The sequence below is a fragment of the Cupressus sempervirens genome, chromosome 5 (assembly GCF_028749045.1).
Source record: "Cupressus sempervirens isolate cs-2001-9-10 chromosome 5, ASM2874904v1, whole genome shotgun sequence".
Taxonomy (NCBI): domain Eukaryota; kingdom Viridiplantae; phylum Streptophyta; class Pinopsida; order Cupressales; family Cupressaceae; genus Cupressus; species Cupressus sempervirens.
In genome coordinates this window covers 242,928,185-242,941,322 of record NC_143122.1, presented here as the reverse complement: position 1 = coordinate 242,941,322, position 13,138 = coordinate 242,928,185, and the positions used below count along the sequence as shown (strand labels likewise).

The 13,138-nt window shown below is 35.6% G+C and overlaps 1 pseudogene across 1 annotated transcript; it reads left to right on the top strand.

Moving 5' to 3' along the window:
* Positions 1–1,354: 1,354 nt before the first annotated feature.
* Positions 1,355–6,988, top strand: LOC149555434 (uncharacterized; annotated as a pseudogene). The gene is made up of 2 exons (XR_016364487.1): positions 1,355–2,015; positions 4,044–6,988. The product of XR_016364487.1 is annotated as an uncharacterized LOC149555434 (transcript).
* Positions 6,989–13,138: the final 6,150 nt, after the last annotated feature.

The following is a 13,138-nucleotide window of genomic DNA, read 5'->3' as shown; positions in this document are numbered from 1 at the left end:
GACAAATGGAAAGAATTTAAAAGCACTTCATTATCAATAGTCTCAAAACCAAGACTACGTTGCCCTATGAGATCTTATTGGCTAGGGCTGACTCTTTTCCATTAGAAGTAGTTGCATTGGTTCAAATGAATGTCTGGAAAGTCATCGATGGCCTAAGCTAGTCACTGAAGAAAAGATTGAAAGGAGAAAAGACACAAGGATGAAGCAAAATGACAAGTGGATGTGAAAATGGGATGTTAATATCCATACATGCCCAGTTAGTAATGAAGAAATAAAGAAATTTATTATGAATTTTTTTTGTAATATCATGTGGACAATATAGAAGGGGCATAAAAAATCTTACTATATTAAGGAATTTAATCCTACTTCTAGTCATGATGAAAATGCTTATATAAGAGCACCTATTAAATGGAGAGAAAAAATGCTTATACCTCAGCTTAGAACTAGTTCTCATCAGCTGAGATGTGAAACATGTAGATGGCGGGTTCCAAAATAAGATTGGATAGACATAACATGCTTATTCTGTGATATGGGGGTTGTGGAAACGGAGCAACACTTTGTCACAGAATGTCCGACGTACATTGACACATTAGATCTGGGTATGCTAGAGAAAAGAAACCTGAACTACTTATTTGAGGAAAAATAGTTGAGCAGAACAACAAACTTGATTATTAAAATTCATCAACAGAGAGACGAGTTAGTCAAAAGTTTACAACTAGATTAGATTTTCACCTCTTATAGAAGTGGGTGCTATGTGCAAGTCCCATAGACTCCCTCAACCTCGTAAACATTATTAAAATCTTTCTTTCTTTCATTCATTCAAACATGGAAATATTTCCCGTAAGTTGGAAGTTTCATCACACCTACAAAGTTACCCATCACTTGGAATTCATCTTCTTCGAATTCCACACTTCCTTGATATGTGCCCTTCCCATTGAGACGTTAGCACTTTCCTTCGCCCGTGCCTAAATAGCTGAACAAACGCACCAGATGTGACCGTTTTGTTTGATTTATTAATTAATTTAAAAGTCACACAACCACGATTCTGTGAATTTTAAATTAATTAATAAATCAAACATAACGTCACATCAGGTGCAAATATTCGGCTAGATAGATGTCGCCCTTTGTCCACACTCCACATTAATCACGGATCATCTCATGTAGAAAATATGCATAAAAGGAGGAGTTTGAAATGGTCCGTCACCTTGTGGAAATTACACTGGAAGTTCAAAACACGGGCTGTCATCCACCCCATTTACGCGTCCAGTCACATAGTTTTTGTCCGTATCTCTCTGCTCTAGGCCTATAACCTATACATTGCACTTTACCTTTCCTTTCTCAACAGAAAAGTTTTTCCATTTTTTTTTCTGCCTAGTTATTGTCCTCCCCTTCTCCTAAACCCTCTTCCGTTGCTCTCATCTTGTATCATTTCTGTGTTCAGTTTGATCCATTCCCATGGCATCCACATCTAGAACTATCACACACTCATTTGCATCTACTTCTGGAGAATCCTTTCTCGGATACGAGCCCCCCTCTACTAAACTTGCCTTCCAAAGTAACAAGAAGTATCACGTATTTCTGAGTTTCAGGGGACCAGATGTGAGGAAGACTCTGGTTGACCATCTATTCGAAGCCCTCTCCGTTGCAGGACTCAATGTCTTCCTGGACTCTCACAAATTGGAAAAGGGGGAACTCATTGACGAGAGTTTGGAAAGAGCAATAGAGAGCGGTGCCATCCGAATTCCCATATTTTCCAGAGGCTATGCAGAATCGATCTGGTGTCTCAGAGAGGCTGCTGAAATGTTGAGGACGCCTGGTCTGATAATTCCTCTGTTTTATTATGTGGATCCAACTCATGTCAGCTATCCTGAGAAGGGGAACAGTCCCTATTGCCAATCGTTTCAGAAACATCGCGGCCATTCAGATCGGTACGAAAAGGAAGAAATTGAGCGGTGGAAGAATGCCCTTCTCGAGATCTGTAAACGCTCGGGTTGGTCCATGGATTTAACAGAGGGGTAAGTTATGAACCTCACTTTTTGCTTGCTTTTGTGATTTTTTTTGGTTAAACCATTTCGCAGTTGCCGCTTGATGCACGTTAGGGAAGGAAGTTGGAGTATAATTGGTTAAATGAACGAAACGAGTATATAATAGTTTAACATTATGCTGTTACATAATTTTGATCGTTTTGTCACTACATAATAGTAATCTAATTATTTTGGTTTATTATTTCATTGCAGCTGAACAATGGAAAACATAGGTGTCTTAATTTAGTTAATTATGTGTAAATGAGTTAGATAATTTGAATTTATTTTATTTTATGGCTGCTGAATGAGGGAGGACAGATGTCTATCCATTTAATCAATTATGTTTGAATACGAGTTATAAAGTTTTACAGTGATGTTAAACAAACTCGAATCAGACGGCAAAATTGGTATGTTAATTATATTTTATAAAGTTAATTTTTTTTAAGGAGGTCTATCAAATGGGTATTAATTCTGCTAAGTTAGTCAGCGGCCTTAACTTTTTTAAATGTCTGAGACTTGAGAGAACCTTCCAACTTTGCCAGTAAATCATAAGTCTATTGACTAAATTTTAATTATATGAAAATGATTTATATATTTTTTATTTTTCTATTAAAATTTTTTGATGAAGTTTTTACTAGATATTACAATTTTTATATTTAGATTAATCAAATGAGAATTTAACAGATTGTATAGTTTATTTGAATTAAGTAAAAATGATTCTATTTTAGATTTTTTTTATTTTCTTCAATCTTTTATCAATAGATTAAGAGTCCATTGATAAGAAATCGAAGTCAAGATTGATTATTATGTGTTTAAATTTTAATTATTTATTATTGTTTATTTTATTTTATTTTATTAGACTTGAACCAAGACCTCCCATATAAAAGGCTCACAATTTACAGTATTGTAAGCTCTTGCCTGACTTCATTATATATTTAAAAACAAATTTGAAAAAATATTTTTGATTTAATTGATTATTTAATTATTCTATGAACACCAAAGGAATCCTGTGAATTTCAAAGTTTTCATCATGCAAACACTCAAAATAATCTGTATACCATTACCAGTCATTTATGAAAATTTATACACTATTCATGTAGAGTAGAATGGGCAAATGTACTGAACCATATCTAACATTCACACATCTGCAACGGAGCCATGCTTTTGGGTCACATTGCCCGCCTAACTCCTCAAAATCTTGTGTGAGATCTTTGATTACGGTCCACACTTAAAAATCTTCATATATTTTCTTCTGTGTTGGGCATGCTGAGTACCAACCAGAACCGCCTTCCATGTCTATTGTACTGTAAATGTATTGATGCAAAAAAGTAATATAAGCATTCACTGAATGTAAGTTCCCAGTATGATAAATCTAGAAGACGCCCCATCCTACCAAAACAACTTCATTTTCTGTGTGAAGGAAAGAAAATTGAAAAACATAGCAAAAATTGAAATGACATTGCTGGAAGTTTTTGACTCCATACAACTCTCTCACAATAAACTGTCCATTCCTCACCCAATTTTGTTGTTCATTTGTCTTTCAATCCAATGCATTTGTAACTGACTAACTTTTTATTAAACATCTTTCTTCAAGTAATTAAAAGAATCCGTTGCACTATTTTTTTCAAAAAAGTGAAGTTGATGTCATTGTAAAAATAAAAAGCCTCTCACTTTACTTAGTAAGTTTATGTATTTAATCAACTCTTTCTTATCAATTTATATCATCAAATCTAAAGAAATATAAAATAAATTTTACTTACTATATCTTTAGTTTATTTTTATTTGTTTAAGCATCATATAATTTTTAAATCTTCAACTTTTTTGGTTTTGCATTATCACGTTATTAAATTTTTTCATTTGATTCTCTCACAAAATTTTGAATGTATATTTTACTCAAATAATTTTTAGATGAAATTATTTGAAAGTATAGGGACTTTTTTTGGGCCGCCTACAAAGCAGTATAATTACAGGTAAATTAAGACATTTGCAATCTGCACTGACCTATTCTGACCATTGCAGCTTCGAAGCTCGGATGATAAAGAGGGTGGTGAATGACCTCATTAAGACTTTAGACAGAGTGCCATTACATGTTGCCAAGCATCCAGTGGGATTGGAGAAGGTCAAGAATGTTCTCATTCATAAATTAAATCTCAATTCAGTGGATGATGTAACTAAAATAGGAATATGGGGTATTGGCGGTATTGGTAAGACCACAGTTGCCAAGGCTGTGTACAATCAACTCTTTGCAGATTTTGAAGCCTCTTCATTTGTTTCTAATGTCCGCACCACTGCTGCAGAGACCTCTGGCCTTACAAAATTGCAGAAAAAGATTCTCAAAGATTTATCTAAATATAATATAGAAGTGGACAGTGTTGACGAGGGCATTGCTTTGCTCAGAGACCGTTTGGGAGGAAAACGTGTGCTGCTTGTTCTAGATGATGTTGATGCTGTTAAACAATTGGATGTCCTGGTTGGGGACTGGTTGGCCTGTGGTAGCAGAATTATCATAACTTCTAGAGATAAACATATCTTCAATGTTGGTGGGATTCCAGCACAATGCATCCACCAGATGAGTGGATTGGAGATGGAAGAAAGTCTCCAGTTATTTAGTTGGCATGCATTTCTCAGAGCATCTCCAAGTCTCGGCTACGAAGATCTGTCAAGAAGAATAGTGGAAGCTTGTCAGGGGCATCCTCTTTCATTGGAAGTGATTGGATCCTTATTGTACGACAAGAAGGATGACAAAGATTGCTGGAAGGAAGCTCTTCACGACATAACTCACAATTCTGAAATTTATGATATACTTTATATCAGCTACAATGCCCTCAGTGATGAAGAAAAAGAGATATTTGTAGACATTTCTTGCTTCTTTATTGGAGAAGACAAAACACTACCCATTGTTTTTTGGGAATCCTTGTTCAAGAAGGCACGCACTGCTGTGTCTAACCTGTCCATGAAACTATTGATAAAGATTGATGAAACAGGATTATTCCAGATGCATGACCATTTGCGAGATATGGGGCAAACTATCGCTGAGAAAGAGAAACAGGGAACCCGCAAGTGGAAGCCAACCCATTTGAGCACCGTGTCCAACAATTTATCCCGAATTCGGATCATTGGAGGGAATCCACAAAATCTTGAAATGGTTTATATGGAGGGGCTTCACTATCTCCATTTGGAAAATCTGACCATTGAATGCATGTCAAGGGACGCGCTATTTATGCTGCTTCCCCGAACTTTGAAATGGTTAAGGTTGGAAAATTGCAAGTTTGAAATTGTGAAGAATTTAACAGACAAGAAACCACGTCACTCTAGAATTGAGGATACCATTTGGCAATGTAAGATTCTTCAACTAAATGGTTGCTTTAAGTTGGATACCCCTTCTGTCTCTCCCCCTATTTCACTTAGCCTTTCTCTATCGCCACCCATTTCGATTCCACTTCCTATGCTCCTCCTTGATACCATTGGCAACCTGTCCCAGTTGCAGAGATTATACTTGATGCACTGTTACAACTTAAGAAGCCTACCTGAGAGCATTGGCAACCTGTCACAGCTGCAAAGATTAGACTTGGGAGGGTGTGGGAGCTTAAGCAACCTCCCTGATAGCATTGGCAACCTGTCACAGCTGCAAAGATTAAACTTGGGAGGGTGTGTGCACTTAAGCAGCCTCCCTGATAGGATTGGCAACCTGTCACAGCTGCAAAGATTAGACATGCTAGGGTGTGTGAGCTTAAGCAACCTTCCTAATAGCATTGGCAACCTGTCACAGCTGCAAAGATTAGACTTGGGATCGTGTGGGAGCTTAAGCAGACTCCCTGATAGCATTGGCAGCCTGTCACAGCTGCAAAGATTAGACTTGGGATTGTGTGGGAGCTTAAGCAGCCTCCCTAATAGCATTGGCAACCTGTCACAGCTGCAAAGATTAGACTTGGCATGCTGTGGGAGCTTAAGCAGCCTCCCTAATAGCATTGGCAACCTGTCACAGCTGCAAAGATTAGACTTGAGATGGTGTAGGAGCTTAAGCAGCCTCCCTAATAGCATTGGCAACCTGTCACAGCTGCAAATATTAGCTTAAGCAACCTTCCTGATAGCATTGGCAACCTGCCACAGCTGCAAATATTAGCTTAAGCAACCTCCCTGATAGCATTGGTAACCTTTCACAGCTGCAAATATTAGAGTTGGGATGGTGTGGGAGCTTAAGCAACCTCCCTGATAGCATTGGCAAACTGTCACAGCTGCAAATATTAGACTTGGGAGGGTGTGGGAGCTTAAGCAGCCTCCTTGATAGCATTGGCAACCTGTCTCAGCTGCAAAGATTAGACTTGGTAGAGTGTGGGAGCTTAAGCAACCTCCCTAATAGCATTGGCAACCTGTCACAGCTCCAAAGATTAGACTTGGGAGGGTGTGGGAGCTTAAGCAGCCTCCCTGATAGCATTGGCAACCTGTCTCAGCTGCAAAGATTAGACTTGGTAGAGTGTGGGAGCTTAAGCAACCTCCCTAATAGCATTGGCAACCTGTCACAGCTCCAAAGATTAGACTTGGGAGGGTGTGGGAGCTTAAGCAGCCTCCCTGATAGCATTGGCAATCTGTCTCAGCTACAAGTGTTTTGGACTTGACATGCTGTAGCAGCCTAAGCAACCTCTCTCATAACATTGGCAACTTATCCCAGCTGCATAATTTATTTAGCTGATACAGCTTAAACAACCTCCCTGATAACACTGGAAAGTTGCCGAATTTAGAGTTGGGAGAGCTGAAGGCCAGCACAACGCAACTCTTGGATAGCAGATAGTGTGAAAGCATAAGTATCCTCCCGAAACCGTTGTCAAACCGTCATGACTCTAGCACTTGAACAGCAGTAGCATAGAAACTTAGAATTGATGTATTGGCTGATATAAATGGCATCACTGCCAACTTGTCACATCTCTGGTGCTTCGTCTTTCAGATACTTCCTGAATCCTCACCCATTAAGCGATTCTTATCGGAACACTTTTAGTCCTTCTACGATCCTTTTACGTAGGAACTAACTATTAGTTAAGTATTTTTAACTAACATAATTGAGATATGAGAGGCATTAAATAGAATAATTTACTTACACAGTTGAGCTCGGAGAGCGACCATTAAATAGTATTGCCAGAATTGCTCGAAGATGCTTAAATCACTTGCACATTCGATTCTCATTGATCAATCTACACCTTAATGCCATATTAATAAATTTGCTTCATAAGATGCTTACTTATTGTCTAATGGCATGTGGATTCTATTTTTACATGAAATTGCAAAACAATTTGTTCTATACCAAAAAAAAAATCTCTTTTTGTCTTGGACCTCACACAATAATGAGGGTGATGGATTTTTGGGATTTTTGAAAAAGATCAAAGTCCCGTCATACTCTAATTGTCACAAGTTTTGTTTTTTATGTACTAATAAAACTAGCAATCGCACCTTACGGTGCAATGGGTACACCGAAGATATATTAAAGTTCAATTCATAAAAGTATTTGGTCTATTCTATTTGGATAATAATTTACAATAAAAACATATCTTTTATAAAGAGAATGATGAAAAAAAACCTATGAAGTGTCCTATACATTTTAGTATGTTGTTTAGACCTACACCTCATGTTTTATAAAGACAATGATAAAACAAAAATACTATCTTCTTTGTTAGAAATACATTTTACTATGTTGATCATATGTGTATGTTCTTTAGCACAGGTCATGCAATTTCCTCTTTGGCCCCTCTCACAGAGATTGTTTTTGACATTTTTCTAAGTTGTCTGATTGATACTGCTTTTGCTCAAGTGTTTCATAGATAGTGTTGCATTTCCATTTCCTGTTTATATTACTATAGAGAAGAAGCCCAATGTCGTGATTATTTCTCTATGCAGGAAGCCATGGATTCAACATATATTTTGTGTGCAACATTAGTTTATTGAGAAATTAACATGAAAAAAGGTGGACCACCACGAAAAGGCCACCTAGAAATATTTGTCCCTGCCATGACTTTCAAAATCATATTTCTCATTCTATCATTGCCTTTACAAAGATATATTTTGAGGAATATTGGAGGCACAACAATTGTAGAAAGCCATGACTGCCAATTTGAATCCATGTGTGCAAGAATTTATTCCTCCTGCAATACAATACATGACTCTCCCTCCATGCCCATACACTTTCCCAATTTACCCTCCAATAGTGAATGCAACCTCACTGATAGCACACAATATTGTTCCAGCTCCATTCCAACCGCAAATAAATTATGTTCCACACATCATGAATTATATTCCAGAAATCTCTCCACCAAGTTTCCCTCTCATGGGTTGTTCGATTCCTTTTCCTCCTATAAATACTCCCTTTCCTAGTGGAAGAATAGTGGAACCATCTAATTGTCTGCCCAATTTTTCAGTTTGCCCTCATCATGAGCAACAAGGTTTAAAGGGTCCTCCTCCACAAATCATTGTCTTCATCTTCATATGTTATGAGATATTACATGTTTGGATTCAACTGAAAGAGATCACAAACATTGGTTCTAAGTCCATCCAGTGAGAGCTCTAGAATACCATCTTACCTTGCACAATTCATAAACATTGAAGCGTACTCTCAAAGTATTCTCACACTTTACCTAAAATGAAATTAAAGTAAACATAGTATGATTAAGAATATCAATCCTTCAAGAATTTCTTAGGATAAGAAGTTCTAAAAAGCCTTACAAACTACATTCTAGATATAAGTTCTACCTACTACACCATGATTAGATGATGCAGAAGCATGGCAATCAACATCAACCAAAATTAAATCTCATTTTGTTTGCTTCAAGTTTTAACTTTCCAACTATGTTCTCACCTCGTGTTTTAGTCTAGAAGTTGGTCCAATGTTCAATGTGGCTGGATAATGGACATGGATATCCATAAAAACACTAGATTGAACAGTTTTGTTAGATGATTTAGTTGTAGCTGCTCTTGTATCTATGTGTACAAAATGTGGAAGAACACATGAGGAGAATGCCTAAAATAAATGAATGTATATTTTATGGCAGAGTGCAAATTTGGAAGGTTCCATGGTGGATGTATCATAAGAAGATCATATATAATGTGTTTCCATGAATGAAGCTCTCGAAGAGATGGATAAGCAAGAAATATTGATATCAAATTCCATAAATAAATTAAAAACTTTATTTCAAGTCTTCTCGTGTTCTGAAGATAAAGCATATATAAAATCTTGAAATGTTTATGATGACAATAAGATTCAAGCTTAGACATTTACATAATGCAACCAACTCAAGAGTCAAACTTCAATGTTAATTTTATAACACCTCTAAGAATTCAAGTTTCATTGTTCTCATCCCAACAAAAACTCCAAATAAGTTACTTATAAATCAAAAGTACTCATAACTTGTACAATTTAAATACAAATTAATATCATAGCCTTATTCACATGTCAAAAGATACTATCAAAGCTTATTATAATGATTCCTACCCTTATTTTGGATGCAAATTACATTAAAATAAAATACATGAAAGACTTAAAATGTAAACAAGGAAAACAAGATATATATTATGATAACCAATAATGGCATACCTAAACAAACCAATGCATTAAATTTGTAAGTCTAATAATGTCATGCATCAAATATATGTCATACATCAAATAGAAAATGTGATATATACATCAAATGTATGTCGAATATGTCCACTAACGTAAAATCCAAGATATATGTCCACTAATTCCTATACATGTGTCCATCCCTATATCTTATCCTTCCCACAAGGGGAAGGAAACAAATCCCTAGAGGTCTTCAGTCATTGTGTGGAGGGAGATGATGGGGATGATGGGGTCTTCCCCACACACTCGTTCGTCCTCTTATTTAGGCTCCTCTCTAACTGGAGCTGATACAAACAAAGTATATATGAATCAATAATTATTATACATTGAAATCAAATATACGCACACAGAAAATTAATTATTTTCTTACCACCATCAAATAGTCACTCTATACATCCACCTCAAAGGCTCGTGGATGATCAGGAGTAACAAGACCCTACAATAATTCAATCAATATAATCACTCAATCATAATTATAAATACCATTTGACATTTCAATACTAACTATTATAAATAACAACTAAAACTATGAAAACTCTTTCATACCTCAGTCAATGGCTCTGAACTAGCCATTGCAATAGCAACTCCACAATCGATGGACTGGCGAAGATGAGGAGTCTCAAACATGAACAACTGCAAATCATATAATACAATTTACATTTTTTTATAGAATATAATATAATCAAATGAATTAAATTAACATGAAACAAATGTACCTCTATGAATCTTGTATCATGCCTAGGCTCAAAGTCCCTTGTGAATGTCAATGGTCTAGTAGAGAACTAATGCACATGGACCAAAAAAAATTTCAATCCTTCATATGATTACTCAATAAATATATGTATTAATTTAAATGATTCAATTGATGCATACCTATTGACTCGTTGATGAGATGTAAAATGGGGTCAGGGAATCTGTACTAGGGCCATCAACACTCTTACCCTAAATTTTGAACAATGTCAAGACATGCTAATTAATTAGTCATTCACTATACATATGAAATGCGATCAAATTAGTTTATTATAATTGTAATTTACCTATGTGTCAATGCCAAATGTGTCACTCAGGAACTCATTAGTGACTATCCCATCATCCATAGTGTCTCCAACATGACTGTCAAATGTGCATAAGGATCCACATACCGTGTACATGTGCCTGTGATGTAAAGAAGGCTCCTCCTCAACTAATTGACTGGCACAATGAATGAGAGAGTACTAGTTTGTACATATTCCTTCACAATAGAAGGAATAATAACATGCTCAACCTATGGTTTGGCAACAAGTGCCCTAACTGTATTAGGGTCATGATGTGCCCCTGACCTCTCAAATGATGACCCCCACCTCTACCCTGAGAATCTAACATGTGAAAATAATTGGAGATCTCTCTGAGGACAAATTCATAATATAATTTCTTTAAGAAATACATTGGAACCTCATGATTATTGCAAAGATGGGCATCAAAGACCATCCACCATCTATCCCAAAAGTTATTTCTAATATCATCATGTATGCACTACTGAATGGGGAACCTTTTAGTTTTATGTTTAATAGTGTCTTGTTCTCCTGACTTTTTTAAACAATGCACATATGTTACATTTTTCTATGTCCTTTTTTCTTACATTTTTATAGAATAATTTGTTTGCATAATATCTTCTTTGTTCTTCTCTCTTAACATGCCAAATATCCAACTGACCACTAACAGAAGCTACATGGCTCATAATGGACTCAAGGGATGATGCCAATTGTGCTCTCATAGGATTAGTTTTTCTGCAAGCTTTCAACCTACCAATGATTGCTTCTAATTCATTTTTTCCTCTTTCTATTTTATTCATTATATTGTCTTGGGTGCCAATAGGAGCTCTTTCAATCGATAGAGGTTGCGAAAGTTCTTGCTCTTCTTGTGGAGGGTTTTCATTTTGATTTTGTTGATCAGGCTGGGGATTTGGTGGTTGATTATTCACATTTCTTGATAAGAAACCTATTGCAATTTAAATAAATAAAAAAATTTGAAGAAAAACTAAAAAAACATACAAAACAATGCTCAAACATACAAAACAATGCAAAAACAATAGTAGAAAACATACTTGATGATCCCGATCTTGATCTCCAGCAATGAGGAGGCATTTTGAGGAGGAGAGTGAGAAAATTCTTCAACTTTAAAAAAAATGTGTGCGCACTGTTGAGGGAAAAGAAGGCACCAGCAAAAAGAAACAAGACAAAAATGGAATGGGCTACAAGTTTGCAGCCCACATATAGAATTTTTAAAAAGCGCATGTGCGTTTTAGAATTTTAAAAATTTTAGTTGTGTGCCATCTTTTTGGCACCACAATGTGGTGCATTCACCTAAATGAATGGAAAAACACAAGTAGCAAAATTTTATGCATTACTCATAAAAATTATCATTAGATGACTAAGAAGGTAGAAAATGAAAAATTGCCAATTCTTAAAAAGTTTAAAACACTAGGAAGATCATTTGAGAGGAAAGTGAAAAGTAATGAGCTAAATGTTAAGAGATATATGAATACACTAGTGATGAAATAATATGTAATATTATTTCTTTGTATTTCTCAACATATGAAGAACAATCCATATGCGTACAGTGATGAAGGGGATATTCCCATTGCTTAGCACATAAAAATTCTTCATTACCTGAGAATTCTTTTCCTAATTTGTGTAGTGCCTACCCCTAGTTTAACTTTCATGCTATATTGCCGAATTCTTTTAGGCCAACTTTTGTGGTTATGTGTTATGATTTAGTGCTACTTTGTTACCTGATTTGGTTTATGATATTTTCATACTTAGATTATATATTTGATGAGCTTCTATATACTCGAATATTTCATGTGTTCATGGTTATTTTTTTGATGATGATGCTTTGTATATTAATGTAGTGATTTTAGTTTTTTTCATGATGATAGTTATATGGATGATTTATATGTGGTTTTATGATTACTTACCCCGTACTTGCATGTCTATGGTGTACATGTATATTTTACTTTATGTTTGACGTATCTGATGTGGTTGAGGGAGGGAGTTGCAGTCACCTGCTAGTCGAGATCTACACGATGTACCACTCCTTGCCACTGTCTATTTAGCTTAGATATATATGCATATGTACATGTTCAGCTTTTGTGTAGATTATAGGTACTGGACATCAACTTCTTTGAATTGCTAGGATGAGCATGCCCTATCATAGTATCTCAAAGGTAAAAGAGGGGAGATAGTTCTCAAATCCAAATCTTAAACTTGAGCCAATTGTCCTAAAATATATGACCAGTATGTGAGTTATTTACCTTTCTGAATTCATCAAGTGACACAAATTCAAAATTTTTAACCTTTGAGTTTGAACTCATAGTTTGTCATTTAGATGAGTTTTCTTATTGAGTTTGTGGGTTTGTTGTGATTTTTTGTTATAATTAAATCAAACAAAGATATTATTAAATGATTAACTTAAACAAAAAAATTTATAAAGAAAAACCAAAATTTAATTATATTTAACTAATTAAGAAGTTAAT